The 16,988-nt window shown below is 47.3% G+C and overlaps 1 protein-coding gene across 1 annotated transcript in view; it reads right to left on the reverse strand.

The window, feature by feature from the left end:
* Positions 1-16,988, reverse strand: part of LOC141073040 (uncharacterized) — a 47,204-nt gene that overhangs the window by 2,346 nt on the left and 27,870 nt on the right. The gene's annotated exons all lie outside the window — the stretch shown is intronic.

The following is a 16,988-nucleotide window of genomic DNA, read 5'->3' on the forward strand; positions in this document are numbered from 1 at the left end:
ACAATGAAAGCTAATAAGCCCCAATCAACTTCCTATATCATTATTATTATAGCGCTATTTATTCCATGGTGCTTTACATGTGAAAAGGGGTATACACAATAAAAAAAGTACAATAAACTTACAAGCCATGACTGGTACAGGAGAGAGGACCCTGCCAGTGAGCGCTCACAACCTACAAGGGAATCCGTTATATTCTCCTTGCAGCCGCTCGCTTTCTGACTTCTGGGAAAGTAGACGGTTGTAGCCGTCATCTCTCTCTGATCAGTGACTGTTACAGCTCCCTGGACTGCCTCAAAGTGGCTACAGAGAAAATATAACTTCACTTTCTCCCAGTAGCCGATCTTCCAGTAAAAAAGCCGAACATGATTTAGATACTATTTACCTGCAGATTACCACTCTATCCTTACAAAGGCAGATAATGGCCCGTAACAAGCACTGATGGATCATGTGGGAGCATTTTTCTTATTTCTGTCTCCATAAAGAACAGATGAACATTTGGTCGAACTTTTAACTCTACAGAGGATTCGAGAGAGACATCAGACTATAGACTCGGGTATAGTTGTGTGTCTATACTAACAGCCTGTTCTTGAATAACGAAAAATATTCCATATATTGCATACCTCGGTGTGTGATGTGAAACTTTTGTCTATTGCTCAGTGACTACTTTAAGTAGATCACTAGCACTCCAATTTTCATGTGACAGAGCCCAGGACATGCTCATACTGTACCACTCGTGTCACGTGAAATGCTCAGGAGTCAGTGCAAACAGGTGGAGTACATCTCACATGCTCCTTGACAGCTACGTGCACAGTGTAGAGGGGAGGAGCCGTATGGTTGTGCATTAGGAAGTCATGGCTCAAATATAAGGCTGGATAAGTTCAGGCATTATTCTGCTTTCTCTTATAATCTACTAGACTGTACACACGTGGGTAAATTTGTTGGTACCCCTCTTTTAATGACAGAAAAACCCATAATGGTCACAGAAATAACTTGAATTTAACATAAGTAATGATAAATAAAAAATCTACGAAAATGAACAAATGAAAGTTAGGCTAGTTTCACACTAGCGTATTTTGCATGCAGCGCACGGCGCCGCTAAGCCAAAAATCCTACTACCGCACGGCCAGCGCACGGTCTGCGCACCCTATGCTAAAGATAGGGTGCGCAGATCGCATGCAGCCGTGTGCGATATTAGGAGGAGATGACCGGACAGGGTGGGCAGGGGGCGGGGCTTAGCTGCGCCGTGCGCTGCATGTGAAATACACTAGTGTGAAACTAGCCTTAGACATTGTTTTTCAACCATGCTTCCAAAAAAATGTAAAAATAAAACTCATGAGATAGGCCTGGACAGAAATGATGGTACCCCTGAAAATAATGTGACAAAAGGGACATGTTAAATTGCGGTGTGTCCACTAATTAGCATCACAGGTGTCTACAATCCTGGAATCAGTGAGTGGCCTGTATAGAGGCTACAGATACTCACTGTGCTGTATGGTGACAAGGTGTGTATCACACTCAACATGGACCAGAGGAAGCGAAGGAAAGAGTTGTCTCAGGAGATTAGAAAGAAAATTATAGACAAACAGGGTTAAAGGTAAAAGTTATAAGACCATCTCCAAGCAGGTTGATGTTCCTGTGCCTACAGTTACACATATTCAGAAATTTAAGCTCCATGGGACTGTAGCCAACCTCCCTGGATGTGGCCGCAGGAGGAGAATTGATGACAAATCAAAGAGATGGATGACACTATATAACAAATTTTAATTTTTTGTTTGTCCTTGGGTGTTCACCAAATCACTTATGATTAAAGTGAAAAGAAAATGGCAAAAATTCCCAAGAAAGTTTGCTTTTGTGGTCAGGACATTGATAATTTGAAATCTATCTTTTCTCGAACATCAGCAAAACGTGCAACATTGTGTAGGCCGCGAGAAGCTTCCGGAAATGCGAGAACCGTCAATAAAGTAGTATAAATACAGGATCCTTAATTGCCCATTTCTGTTTGTGTTACAGTTGATACATACCTGCATTTAATTTAGATGGCATCAAGAGGTTGTAAGTATCCGGCAGATGCATTTTGCTACATTTGTGGTGAATTTATAAAAACACGGGCTAAGATACATCTTCTAAGATGTGTGAGGCTTACAGAGCCTACTTCAGCATGCCTGTAGGAGATCAAGACAAACTATGGGAGCCTCATTTCACATGTGAGTACTGCAAGAGAACTCTTGAGGGTAAGGTGATAGATTATTGATAGATAAGATATTATTTTAATTTTTTTTAATTGCAAAATTTTAAAAGAACATGTATAATTGTATATCATATAGTTCAAAACACTTATATATTTTATTCTCATGTTTAATACCTTACAGGCTGGTACAGAGGAGAAAAAAGGGCAATGAAGTTTGCTATCCCACAAATTTGGCGAGTGCCTACTGACCACGTCAACAACTGTGACTTCTGTATGGTGGACCCATCCAAACGTCGAACTGGCAAGTGTGCGCATCCTATCGCCTATCCAGACATTCCTTCCTCAATTGCTCCAGTTTCACACTGCCCCAAGCTGCCTGTTCCCAATCCTCCAGAAGGAGCTCAGGCATCTTCAGGAGAATATAGACAATCTGAGAGTGAGAAAGACAATGCAGATCCAGAATACAGTTTCGAAAAAGAAAAAACACCTTACTACCCTACCAAAAAGACCTTAATGATCTCATCAGAGACGTCGGTCTCACTAAGTCAAATGCCGATCTTCTCACGTCGAGGCTCAAACAGTGGAAATTGTTAGGTGAAAGTGTCAAAGTAGCTGATCAGAGAAAGAATCATCAAACTTTTGCCTGCTTGTTCAGTTAGCAAGATGGACTATGCTACTGCAACAATGTGACAGGTCTAATCGAAGCTATAGGAATGCAATTCGAGTGAGTGGCGCCTATTCATAGAATCATAGAATCGTAGAATCATAGAATCGTAGAGTTGGAAGGGACCTCCTGGGCCATCTGGTCCAACCCCCTGCTCAAAGCAGGATTCACTAAATCATCCCAGTCAGATGTCTGTCCAGCCTCTATTCATAGATCGTTCATCCAGGAGCCCCAAAGCCATGCTTGTTATGAGTTCATTTTCTCCTTCACCTTTGATGTCTGATGAACTCCCTCTGCTGGTGAAATGAGGTAGTGAAATTGATTTGGATGGGAAGAACCTGTCATCTGAACAGGTGGAGTGTGATTGGACATCCGGAATCTCTGAGTGGATATAAGGCAGCCGACGCCCTGCAGGGTTGCTGGTGATCCTTTCTGCTCTGAGCTCTTGCATCCAGTTTAGTTCCTGTCTACTAAAAGCTAAGTTTTTGCCCTGCTATTATTCCATGAGATTTTGTCTGGTTTACTTAGTGTTTGTGTTCAGCCAGCCCTTGCTGGGACTGGCTGAATTCCATTTTTGTCTCTGATCAGTTGATCTCTTTGCTCTGTTTTCAGAATATACCTGAGTGCTGATATAGTGATTTTGAAGTCTAGCGACTTCAGGGCCTTTTTTCCTATCAGACGGTTGGGACATTTTTGGTAGGGTTTTTGCGGATTGCAAACAGGATCTTTTCTGTCCTGCCCTATCTAGTTAGTTGGGCCCCATCGTTTGCTCAGCCTGTCTTTCTGTCTGTGTTTGTGTTTTCGTCTGTTTTTCACCGACAATACATGTTGGGGGCTGTCTATTGCTTTGGGGTCTGCTCTGGGGCAGTTTAGATTTCCCCTTTCTTTCTTTAGGCTTATTTAGTTCTCCAGCTGTGACGAGGGGTCTAGAACCACCGTAGGAACCCCCCACGGCTACTGTTAGTTGTGGTGAATAGGATCAGGGGTCTGCAATCCGCTAGCTACCAACCTCTCTGGTTTTCTGGACTTAGTTTGTATTTTTGTTTTTTCCTCCTCTGGTGACTCATTCATAACAGAATCACCAGCCAGACTGCAGATTCTAGGGTACTCAATAGCAGGAAAGAATTGTAAAAAAAAAATAAAAAAGTGTCAGAATTTTTTTTTTGTGTATATTTTTTCCTCTATTTCTCTGAGGCCGTAGGGGGAATTTTTTTCTTAATGGAGATTACGCAATTGTCTGATCGTGTGGAGCAGCTCACTGCTGAAGTGTGGGGAATTTCCGCCTATCTTGCTCATTCACATGGTGCTGAAACAAAGATCCCTACTCCTGATGTGTTTTTTGGGGATCGGTCTAAATTTTTGAATTTTAAGAATAATTGTAAATTATTTCTTGCCTTGAAGCCTAACTCATCGGGGAGCTCTGCGCAGCAGGTTAAAATTGTCATCTCTTTGCTGCGCGGCGATCCCCAGGATTGGGCGTTTTCTTTGACACCTGATGATCCTATTCTAACTAATGTGGATGCATTTTTTCAAGCCTTGGGGTTGTTGTATGATGAACCTAATGCTATTGATCAAGCTGAAAAGGCCCTGTTGGCATTGAGCCAGTGTCAGGATTCTGCAGAGTTGTACTGTCAAAAATTCTGAAAGTGGGCGGTCCTTACTACCTGGAATGATGGTGCCTTGGCAGCTCTCTTTCAGAAGGGTTTGTCAGAAACCGTAAAAGATACTATGGTGGGATTTCCTGTTCCCTCTGGTCTTGATGATTCTATGTCATTAGCCATTCAGGCTGATCGGTGTTTACGTGAACGCAAAACTACACGAGAGGTGTTGCCATGTGTTGAACAAATGTCTGAACCTATGCAACGTGATAGAGTTTTGTCTAGGGCGCAACGTCAGGAGTTCAGAAGGCGTAATAAGTTGTGTTTTTTCTGTGGAGATGCCTCTCATATTATTTCTGTCTGCCCTAAACGAGAGAAACGTTTTGCACACACATTTGCTGTGGGTGGTGTTCAACCTAAGTTTCTTCTGGCAATTACTCTGATCTGCTCCCTGTCCACATTTTCTGCTAAGGCTTTTGTGGATTCGGGAGCGGCTCTGAACCTGATGGACTTGGATTTTTCTAAATGTTGTGGGTTTCCTATGACACCTCTGTGGACGCCTATCCCTTTGAGGGGTATTGATGCTACTCCTTTGGCGAAGAATAAACCTCAGTTTTGGACCCAGGTGGTAATGTGGGTCACCCCAAACCATCAAGAAAATTGCAGATTTTTGGTGTTGCATAATTTGCATGATACCATTGTTCTGGGATTTCCCTGGTTGCAAATCCATAATCCAGTTTTGGATTGGAAATCTCTGTCTGTGGTGAGTTGGGGTTGTCGGTATGCCCTTAGTGACGCTCCTATTTTCTCCACCTCTCCCCAGTCGCATGATGTTCCTGACTATTTGGCTGATTTTTATGATGTATTTAGTGAGAATGAGTCTGTGTCTTTGCCTCCTCATAGGAGTTATGACTGTGCAATTGAGCTGAGCCCTGGGTGTAAATTTCCCAAGGGTCATCTTTTCAATTTATCTGTACCCGAGCACAAGGCTATGCGATCCTACATTAAGGAGTCGTTGGAGAAGGGTCATATTAGACCATCCTCTTCACCCTTAGGTGCTGGGTTTTTTGTGGCCAAGAAAGATGGTTCATTAAGGCCTTGTATTGACAATCGTTCCCTCAACAAAATTACTGTTAAATATCAGTATCCGTTACCCCTGATTTCTGATCTATTCTCCAGAGTTAAAGGTGCTTGCTGGTTTACCCAGCTTGACCTCAGGGGGGCGTATAATCTTATTTGCATTAAGCATGGGGATGAATGGAAGATGGCGTTTAATACTCCGGAGGGACATTTTGAGTACCTGGTGATGCCTTTTGGGCTCACTAATGCCCCTTCTGTCTTCCAGTGCTTCATGAATGATATTTTCCGGGACTTTGTGGATACATTTTTGATCATCTATCTGGATGATATTTTGATCTTTTCCAAGGATTGGGACTCTCATGTGGAACATGTTCGGACTGTGTTCCGGATTTTGAGGGAGAATTCCCTGTATGTTAAGGGATCGAAATGCCTTTTTGGTGTACAGAGGATTTCATTTTTGGGATTTATTTTGTCTCTGTCAACTATTGAAATGGACCCGGCCAAGGTACAGGCCATTTATGATTGGGTTCAGCCCACTTCTTTGAAGGCCCTCCAGAAGTTTTTGGGTTTTGCTAATTTTTATCGTAAATTTATAGCTAATTTTTCTGGTATTGCCAAACCATTGACTGATTTGACTAAGAAGGGTGCTGATGTGCTGAAATGGTCTCCGGAGGCTGTTTCTTCCTTTCAGGAGCTGAAGCGGAGGTTCACTTCTGCTCCGGTTTTGCGGCAACCTGATGTCTCACTCCCGTTTCAGGTAGAGGTGGACGCTTCTGAGATTGGTGCAGGAGCTGTTTTGTCCCAAAAAGATCCTGTAACATCTAAAATGAATCCCTGTGCTTTCTTTTCCCGAAAGTTCTCCTCATCCGAACGTAACTATGATGTGGGGAATCGGGAACTGTTAGCCATGAAATAGGCATTTGAGGAGTGGAGACATTGGTTGGAGGGAGCTAAACATCAAGTCGTGGTCCTTACTGACCACAAGAATTTGATTTACCTTGAGTCGGCCAAACGCTTGAATCCTAGACAGGCTAGGTGGGCCTTATTTTTCACACGTTTTGATTTTGTGGTCTCTTTTCTTCCGGGCACTAAGAATGTCAAGGCAGACGCCCTCTCTAGGAGTATCATTGCTGATTCTCGTATTGTGACCAAGCCTGCTACCATCTTAGGTGAGGGGGTAGTTCTTTCTGCCTTCTCGCCCGATTTGAGATGTGCTCTGGAAGAGTTTCAGGAGGACAAACCTGAGCGCTGTCCCATTGGAAAATTGTATGTTCCTGACCAGTGGAGGAAGAGAGTAATGTCTGAGGTTCATTGCTCCGCATTGGCTGGTCATCCAGGTATTTTTGGTACTAGAGATTTGGTGAGTCGGTCTTTTTGGTGATGTCAGGAATTTTGTGCAGTCCTGTGGGACTTGCTCCCGGTCTAAACCTTGTTCTCGCTCTAGTGGGTTGTTGATGCCTTTGCCGGTGCCCAGGAGGCCATGGACCCATATTTCAATGGATTTTATCTCTGATATGCCTGTCTCTCAGAGAATGACTGTTATTTGGGTGATTTGTGATAGATTCTCTAAGATGGTCCATCTTGTACCACTCCCTAAGTTGCCATCTTTCTCAGAGTTGGTGCCCTTGTTTTTGCAACAGGTGGTTCGCTTGCATGGGATTCCTGAGAACATTGTATCTGACAGAGGAGTTCAGTTTGTTTCTAGATTTTGGAGGACTTTCTGTTCCAAGCTGGGAATTCAGTTGTCCTTCTCCTCTGTGTTTCACCCTCAGACCAATGGGCAGACGGAGAGAACAAACCAGACTTTGGAGTCTTATTTGAGATGTTTGATTTCTGCTGATCAGGATGATTGGGTTTCATTTTTGCCCTTGGCCGAATTTGCTTTAAATAATAGAGCTAGTTCTGCCACTTTGATGTCACCTTTTTTTTGTAACTTTGGGTTTCATCCTCGATTCTCTTCAGGGCAGGTGGAGTCTTCTGCCTGCCCAGGTGTTGACACTGTGATGGAGAGAATGCACCAGATCTGGGACCAAGTGGTGGATAAGTTGTCTCTCTCCCAGGAAAAGGCCCAGCGGTTTTCCAACCGGCATAGGACCATTTGTCCCCTGTTTAAGGTGGGTGATATGGTTTGGTTGTCATCAAAGAATATCTCTATGAAGGTGGCTTCTCCAAAGTTTAAACCTAGATTTATTGGACCTTACAAGATTTTGGAGATTCTTAATCCGGTCTCTTTTCCATTGGCTCTTCCTGTTACATTCAAGATCCATAACGTGTTTCATAAGTCTCTGTTAAAGAGGTTTGTTGAGCCAGTAGTTCCTGTGGTGGCACCTCCTGACCCTGTATTGGTTGAAGGTAATGTGGAATATGAGGTTGAGAAGATACTGGATTCTCGTCTAGCTAGACGGAGACTCCAGTATTTGGTTAAGTGGAAGGGTTATGGCCAGGAGGATAATTCTTGGGTATCTGCATCCGATATTCATGCCGAAAGATTGGTTTGTGCTTTTCATCAGGCCCATCCTGATCACCCTGGTGGCATGGATGAGGGTTCGGTGACCCCACCTCAATGGGGAGGTACTGTTATGAGTTCATTTTCCTCTTCACCTTTGATGTCCGATGAACTCCCTCTGCTGGTGAAAGGAGGTAGTGAAATTGATTTGGATGGGAAGAACCTGTTATCTGAACAAGTGGATTGTGATTGGACATCCGGAATCTCTGAGTGGATATAAGGCAGCCGACGCCCTGCAGGGTTGCTGGTGATCCTTTCTACTCTGAGCTCTTGCATCCAGTTTAGTTCCTGTCTACTAAAAGCTAAGTTTTTGCCCTGCTATTATTCCATGAGATTTTGTCTGGTTTACTTAGTGTTTGTGTTCAGCCAGCCCTTGCTGGGACTGGCTGAATTCCATTTTTGTCTCTGATCAGTTGATCTCTTTGCTCTGTTTTCAGAATATACCTGAGTGCTGATATAGTGATTTTGAAGTCTAGCGACTTCAGGGCCTTTTTTCCTATCAGACGGTTGGGACATTTTTGGTAGGGTTTTTGCGGATTGCAGCCAGCATCTTTTCTGTCCTGTCCTATCTAGTTAGTTGGGCCACATCGTTTTCTCAGCCTGTCTTTCTGTCTGTGTTTGTGTTTTCATCTGTTTTTCACAGACAATACATGTTGGGGGCTGTCTATTGCTTTGGGGTCTGCTCTGGAGCAGTTTAGATTTCCCCTTTCTTTCTTTAGACTTATTTAGTTCTCCGGCTTTGACGAGGGGTCTAGGACCACCGTAGGAACCCCCCACGGCTACTGTTAGTTGTGGTGAATAGGTTCAGGGGTCTGCAATCCGCTAGCTACCAACCTCTCCGGTTTTCTGGACTTAGCTTGTATTTTTGTTTTTTCCTCCTCCGGTGACTCATTCATAACACGTGCTGCTACATAATGGGAACAAGTACCCATCTCTGCCTGTGGTGCACTCGGTTCACCTCAAAGAGGACTACACCAGTGTCAAGCTGCTGTTATGTGTCTTGGAAGTACGAGGATTATGGCTGTGACGTCATTGGAGACTTCAAAATGGTGGCATTTCTGATGGGCCTCCAAGGCAGTTTTGCAAACTTTCCATGTTTTCTTTGCCTTTGGGACAGCCGGGACACCAATTGGCAATATCACAGGCGGGACTGGCCACAGTGGACCGAGTTTTCTGTGGGAAATAATAACGTGAATTGGGAGCCATTGGTGGACCCACGGAAAGTGCTGATGCCACCCCTGCACATCAAGTTAGTCCTGATAAAACAGTTTGTCACAGTTCTCGACAAAGTATCAGCAGCCTTCAAGTACCTACAAGTACTCTTTCCTAAGCTGTCTGAGGCAAAGGTAAAAGCTGGTATCTTCATCGGACCACAAATCAAGCAGATTCTAGAGAACGAAGAATTCGTAAAGAAGGCGACTAGGAAATAGAAAGCAGCTTGGAGCAGCATTGCTGCAGTGATGCATGGTTTCCTGGGCAATCACAAGTTCTGATAAAGAACTTTGGAAAAATGTGATGTAGGATGTCTCTCAAAGTACATGTCTTGGATGCTCATCTTGACAATTTCAAGGAAAATATGGGGGCTTACTCAGAAGAGCAAGGCAAGCGTTTTCATCAGGATATAAAGGACTTTGAATGACGTTACCAAGGACAGTATAACGAGAACATGATGGGAGACTATATTTGGGGGTTGATTCATGAAAGCGATTTGCAGTATAATCGTAAATCAACAAAAGCTACTGACTTCTAAACCACTCTTGCTCATCTTGGCCAATATTAAATATACAATATACAATGTTTTTGTAACTGTATCAACAAAAAGATACTATGAACAATTTTGATTTCCCTATGCAAATACGTAAAACTGAATATTTCATTGTCCTGGTCAGAAAAGCAAAGTCTATAATTAATTACCGTAGTTTTTCTTGACTATTTAGGCATGAGTTACTGGAATATAGTACTTAAAAGCTTAAGACAAAAATTGTGTTACATAGTGTAATATGAAATTACAAATGGTAACAAAAGAGCCCAGAAAAACTTCTAAAGAGATTACCGGTGAACTTCAAGCTCAAGGAACATCAGTGTCAGATCGCACCATCCGTCATTGTATGAGCCAAAGTGGACTTCATGGGAGACGACCAAAGAGGACACCATTGTTGAAAAAAAATCTTAAAAAATCCAGACTGGAATTTGCCAAACTATATGTTTGTTACGCCGCTCTCACCGCGCACCTCTGGAGCTTGTGCACGCCGCCCGACATCTTCACTTCCGGTCTCGCAGCCGGCGCAGGGGCTCCATAGGGTGCGCTTCCGCACAAACCGCAGCTCTGACTGCGTCTGCTCTACCCTGACTTCTCTATGGTCCTGGAGGACCTGAGTCGGAAGTGCCGGCGCACATTCCCTATATCTGATGGCCTCTTCCTGTAGGTGGCGCCTGAGTATCGTTTTGCTTCCTTGCTGGGTCTGCTTGGTCCCTGTGTAGGGAAGGTGACCTGACGGACGGACTTGTCAGTATAGAGAAGGAAAGGTTTGCACAGTTTAGATAGGTGTCAGTTACTACAGTGGGGAAACAGCTAGGAAAGTGTAGTGGACGTGCAGTACCTTGGGCTGACCATTAGAGGGCAGGGAGGAGTGTGAGCAAAGGACTTGACTTCAGCTTAGAGCTTAGGAAACCATTGGTCATAGGGGGCGGAGTTACAGGAAACTGGGAAAGATATAAATTTGAAGGAGGGTTCCAGAAAGTTCCAGTCCCCAGGGGGAGCTCCAGTGACAGGAGGACTACGACAGTTTGTGCGCTGTGAGGAAAACCGTACCAGGGGGACTGAGGAGAGAGAATGTCTGGGGGGTGGTCCTGACAGGAAGAACTGCAGTAGAGACGAGGCTCTGGGTGTAGGACACCGTATTTGTAACGACGAAACTGACCAGTAAAGTGCTGATGGTGTACGGGCCTAAGGCGGCCACATTGACTGAGCTGACAGGATCGTCACAGCGTGAAAAGGGGCGGTACGTACAATTACGTCCTTGGTGTAACGTACGGTGTGTGAAGTGGCCCTGGACACGGAGGGCCGTGAGAGAGAGATATTGCGGTGTGCTGCGAGGGCCATCAGTCGGACGGTGGACAATAAACTTGGACCTGTTGCACCCAGAATCTGTCTCCATCTTGTCACTGATTCGTCTCTGCGCGGTAAGAAGAGGGACCACCCCCCAGCCCGGCCCACGACTCTACACTTGGCGTAGTCGGCAGGATCAACGCCGCTAATACGTCATCTTCTGCGGCAGGCCTGCCCTAAAGGATGGAGAAAGACTTGGACAACGCTGCTTGGATTACAAATACCTGTGGATTACAAATTACCCACCTGTGGATTACAATTTGGGAGCACTGTGGTGTATCTGCGTCACCAGCAGAAGATCCGGGGAGGTACCAGGACTGGTGCAAGATGGCTGTGATGCTCCAGTGCAGAGGAGAGATCCAGGTGTTTGCTGCTGTTCCCAATGGACTGGGGCCCCCTCCTACGTACCCCGGGGACCAGAACTGTGTCCCGGGAGGCCGATTCACCCCCATACTGGACCCTGACAAGTGGGTGGAAAGGCCTGCCAATGCTCCACCCAGCAGAGGGAGTGGCACAGAGCAAAAGTTTGGCTGCGGCTGTCTGGCGCCATTCGAGTGCTGCCCACCGGACGGTATGTGACGCTGTGGGTGTCGAGGCATCGGCGGCCTGGAGTGGCAATGGCGGCGGGATAACGAGCTCCACCAGAAAGTGACATCTTCTGAGCCACGAGCAGGCAGCAGGATGGTGAGCTGGAAAGTGGAGCCAGTGCAGAATCAGCGGGAGTGGCCACCCAGAATACCGGCGGAGAATCTGCCCGCGGAGCCCCTAAGCCTGGAGGCTAGCCCCGTCGGACAGCAGGGTGAAAAGCAGAAACTGCGGGAGGAGCCGCGTGGTGACGTAACGGAGGCCACGGTGCCGGGGAAGGTGAGAGTTCCTTTGGCCCCGCCAGCGGCTCCGCAAGCGGCCCCCACCATCTGGCTGCAGCACGTGGCAGCCTGTGTACCCAAGAGGTCGGTCACAGTAGGCCCTTCCCTCTATGCTGAACTGGGCGGGGCCTCCATTCCAAGTCCTGAACCACTCCGCCCGGAGACGCCACACACGGTGCCACCGGAGCGGAGCCTGATCCTAGAGGGCGCTGTTGCGCTTCCCCTGCCACCAGCGACCTCATTTGTCAAATCGGTCACTACTCCGGCCCCGGCTGAAACGTCAAGTGCAGCCTACTCTGCGGCCATGGTTATGCCAGTACTGGAACTGGCTGCATCCTATTTGGCCGACCCTATGACCCAGCCTATCGAGAACATGGCTGTTCCCGTCTGCCATTCGGCTCCAGCAGCTGCTGGGCCGCAGAAACCATCGGCTGCCTCTGCCCTGCCCTCTTCTTCAGCGTAGCCCCGCCTATCGGACTCTGGAGCCTGTGCTGTACCCTCCGTTTGGGTTGCGGAGGTTATTAAGGGGAAGAAGGCACGGGAGCAAGCGATATGGAAACAGTTTCATGAAAAGGGAGAGGCAGGCATGGCGGCTAAGAGATCGAAGGGACGGCTGGTGTACACCAACGTTACAAGAGGTTACGGTTTCATCCGAGATCAGACTGGTCAAAAGGTTTATGTTAATGTGGCCTCCATACGCCACGGCCGGGCTCTGAAGGAGGGGGAGGTAATATATTATAAAGAATACTGCCCCAGCGGATATTATGCGGTGGCAGTACTGGTGGAGCCCGAAGAATGTGAACCCCCCTAAAGAGGACTGTTGCGGACACTCCTTACGTCCCGGGAGCTCCACGGCTGTGGGACCCCTTGCTGCCAGCCACTAGGAAGTGGTTTGGACTTTCAAAATTTTGTTGAAATGTTTTGTCAATCACAAGGACAGTTTGCGTCCGAGAAAAAAAAAGGGTGTAATATAGAAGTATAGAAGTTTGGGTTTTTTTGCTGTATTAAGCCTGGCAAAGCAGGGATATCAAGAAGAGGGAGTGTCCTTGTCCAAGGAAGGGGGGGAAGGAGAACATGTGATGTTTTATTGTTATATGTTGGTTTTAAAAGCAAAAGAAAATGAAAAAAAGATATAAAAAAAAAGATGGGGTACTTGTGCTATTATAAAGTTGTTTGATGTATAATATGCAAAAGTAAAATGCAACAGGTCCGGGTAAGGGAAGGTCTGAGGGATCGACGGGAAGTGTGAGATCCGAAGAGGGGTCTATGTGTGAAGAGGGTCTGGGAGACAGAGACGCCGACCATAACATGTAATTGAAAGAAAGGTACAAGAGGTGGAATATGTGAAAAAGACAGCCATCCTAGGTCAGGTCCCCGACACCACCAACACCCCTGAAGGAGAAAGATGGACGCCGGCAATGATCTGGTAGGTGTGAGGCCTCGATCATGGCGTACCAGACAGTGGAAGGTAACAGAAGGGGACAGTAGGGGAAGGTACACGCCATAGAGAGAATATGGGTGTACCTAGCCCAGATTGAAAGACGTCATGTGGCGTGCGCGCTGGTGAGTAGCAGTAGGCTACTCAGAGCATGGTGCTCCCAGTATGGTTCGGCCCCCGCAGGTAGTGGGTTTGGCCCAACAACTGGTCCGACAACAGAGTGTAGGTGAAGCTTCAGAACGATGAAGGCAGGGATTACGATTGTCAAGGACGACAATAGACAAAGGAAGGGGGAGTGTAGGGAAGGTGACCTGACGGACGGACTTGTCAGTATAGAGAAGGAAAGGTTTGCACAGTTTAGATAGGTGTCAGTTACTTCAGTGGGGAAACAGCTAGGAAAGTGTAGTGGACGTGCAGTACCTTGGGCTGACCATTAGAGGGCAGGGAGGAGTGTGAGCAAAGGACTTGACATCAGCTTAGGGCTTAGGAAACCATTGGTCATAGGGGGCGGAGTTACAGGGAACCGGGAAAGATATAAATTTGAAGGAGGGTTCCAGAAAGTTCCAGTCCTCAGGGGGAGCTCCAGTGACAGGAGGACTACGACAGTTTGCGCGCTGTGAGGAAAACTGTACCAGGGGGACTGAGGAGAGAGAACGTCAGTGGGGTGGTCCTGACAGGAAGAACCGCAGTAGAGACGAGGCTCTGGGTGTAGGACACCGTATTTGTAACGACGAAACTGACCAGTAAAGTGCTGATGGTGTACGGGCCTAAGGCGGCCACAGTGACTGAGCTGACAGGATCGTCACAGAGTACACGTACAATTATGTCCCTGGTGTAACGTATGGTGTGTGAAGCGGCCCTGGACACGGAGGGCTGTGAGAGAGAGATATTGCGGTGTGCTGCGAGGGCCGTCAGTCGGACGGTGGACAATAAACTTGGACCTGTTGCACCCAGAATCTGTCTCCATCCTGTCTCTGTTTCGTCTTTGCGTGGTAAGAAGAGGGACCACCCCCCAGCCCGGCCCACGACCCTACACCTACATGGTCGCCCTCTGTACTCAGGTCAACTACCTTGTATTCTGGCGTGCTTACTAATACACTCTCTGCACTACCTTGTGACCTGGAATGCTTCCTAGTACGCTCTCTGCACTACTTTGTACTCTGGTGTGCTTCCTAGTATGCTCTCTGCATTACCTCGTACTCTGACATGTTTCCTAGTATGCGCTCTGCACTACCTTGTATTCTGGCGTGCTTCCTAGTACGTGCTCTGCATAGTCTAGTACACTGGCGTGCTTATTAGCACACGCTCTATGCACTCTTGTATCCAGCGTGCCCCATGAGCACGATCCTGTTCCCTGCGTGCCCCCATGCATGTGCTTTACGCACTCCTGTACCCTGCGTGCCCCCGTCCTCATCCTGCTAGACACGGTCTCTCTCGTCTCCTTCGAGCCAGCCACCAGGTTCCAGCATTCGTGGTACTATATTCCCCTGGGCCTGCCCCTGACGCTCCCTGTATAGAAGGTGGTCCTCACTAGGTTAGCTCGCCCAGGGTGGGTTGGTATCACGGCCCAGAGGGTCCACTCCAGGAGTTGTTACAATGTTGACAAGCCACAAAGCTTCTGGGAGAATGTCCTATGGACATGGTCCTATAAGACAAAAATCTAACTTTTTGGCAAGGCACATCAGCTCTATGTTCACAGATGGAAAAATGAATCATATCAAGAAAAGAACACTGTCCCTACTGTGAAACTTGGAGGAGGCTCTGTTATGTTCTCAAGCTATTTTGCTGCATCTGGCACAGGGTGCCTAGAATCTGTGCAGGGTACAAGGAATATCAAGTGTCAGGAACACCGCACTGTACTTGCTCACTGAGCCAGTGCGCGTGTCCTGAGTGCCAGGATCCTGTCAGCGCCGGTGTGCAGCCTCCGCTAAGCAGGGACTCACCCGCAATGTAGGGGTACCGGGGTCAGGTACAGCCAGAAAGTACCGATGCACAGGACCTGTGGATGCTGAAGTTTAGCAAGCCGGCATAGGACCTATGGTCATGTGAACGGTCATGTGACTGTAAGGGGGCGGGGCTTCGCATCCTGCTTTCAGAGAAGAGAACTCAGAGTCAGACAAAGCCAAAGGTCATACACAAGATCTCAGTACAGTACCAGGGATGAGACAGAACGGAAGTCAAGGCCAAGCAGAGATCAAAACCAAACTGACATAGAAGGTACCAAGCAGAATCCAAAGTGATATCCAGAGAACAGACCGAGTCATACACAGAGAATCGAGCAACCAGAACACAGCACAAACACACTCAGGGGTCACCACACAAAGCCAAGGGCAAGAGTATAACTGACAGGGATGGGAGCGTCCTGAGGCTATAAGAAGCCTCTCCCAGAACCAGGGAGAGGCCACAATCATAGCCCCAGGTGTGCAGGTAGTTGTGGGAAGCAGGGTGTGTTGCAGTCCGCGCTGCCGAGATTCACAAATCACCTGGGATGCAAGATGTTGTAGCAGTGTACTCCCTTTATTTCCTCCTACGCGTTTCGGCGCCCTTCCTGGCACCTTCCTCAATATCCCTGAGGAAGGTGCCAGGAAGGGCGCTGAAACGCGTAGGAGGAAATAAAGGAGTACACTGCTACAACATCTTGCATCCCAGGTGATTTGTGAATCTCGGCAGTGCGGACTGCAACACACCCTGCTTCCCACAACTTTCTGAAGGTTTTTCCACGTGCGAGTGGTTGGTGGAGGTCCTGCAGCAGCTGATTCTGTGATATGCTCTCAAGCCAGTTGTGGGTTACACAACTGGATTAGGTGAGTGGAACTGTATTATACCACTCATACTTCAAGTGTCACTAGTGATAGGGCACTATTGCGCCTCTTGTTCCCCCCACCATTTTTGTATTGATACAGGTGTGCAGGTAAGCGTGCACTGGAATCACAACCTTTAACCCCAGAAATACCAGTCATCAGCACTGGTTCCAGACATTAACCCCACGTGTGCGAGTCAAACCCGCACTGAAATCATGACAGTACCCCCCTCTCAATGGGGGGCCTCTGAACCCCCAGGCTTGCCCGGGTACTTAGCATGGAAAGCCCGCACCAGGCGATCAGCATGCATCAACCGGGCCGGTACCCAGGACCTGTCTTCCGGTCCATACCCCTTCCAATGAACCAGGTACTGTACCGACCGCCGTACCAACCTGGAATCTACGATATGACCAACCTCGTACTCCACCTGCCCCTCGACCAAAACAGGAGGAGCAGCAGACTTGGAGTCTCCCCGGACTGCTTCAAAAGGTTTCAGTAGAGATTTGTGGAAGACGTTAGGGATCTTGAAAGAGGGTGGAAGGCACAGCCTATACGCCACTGGATTGATTTTTTCCACAATCCTGTATGGGCCAATGAATTTGGACCCCAACTTGGCTGAAGGAACCTTCAACTTAATGTTTCGAGTGGAGAGACAAACCTTGTCTCCAACCTGAAACGTGGGCCCTGGTGTTCGTTTCCTGTCCGTGAAAAACTTATACCTGCCCTGAGACCTAGATA

This window comes from Dendrobates tinctorius, unplaced genomic scaffold (assembly GCF_039654945.1).
Source record: "Dendrobates tinctorius isolate UK_male_01 unplaced genomic scaffold, ASM3965494v1 ptg000295l, whole genome shotgun sequence".
Lineage (NCBI taxonomy): Eukaryota > Metazoa > Chordata > Amphibia > Anura > Dendrobatidae > Dendrobates > Dendrobates tinctorius.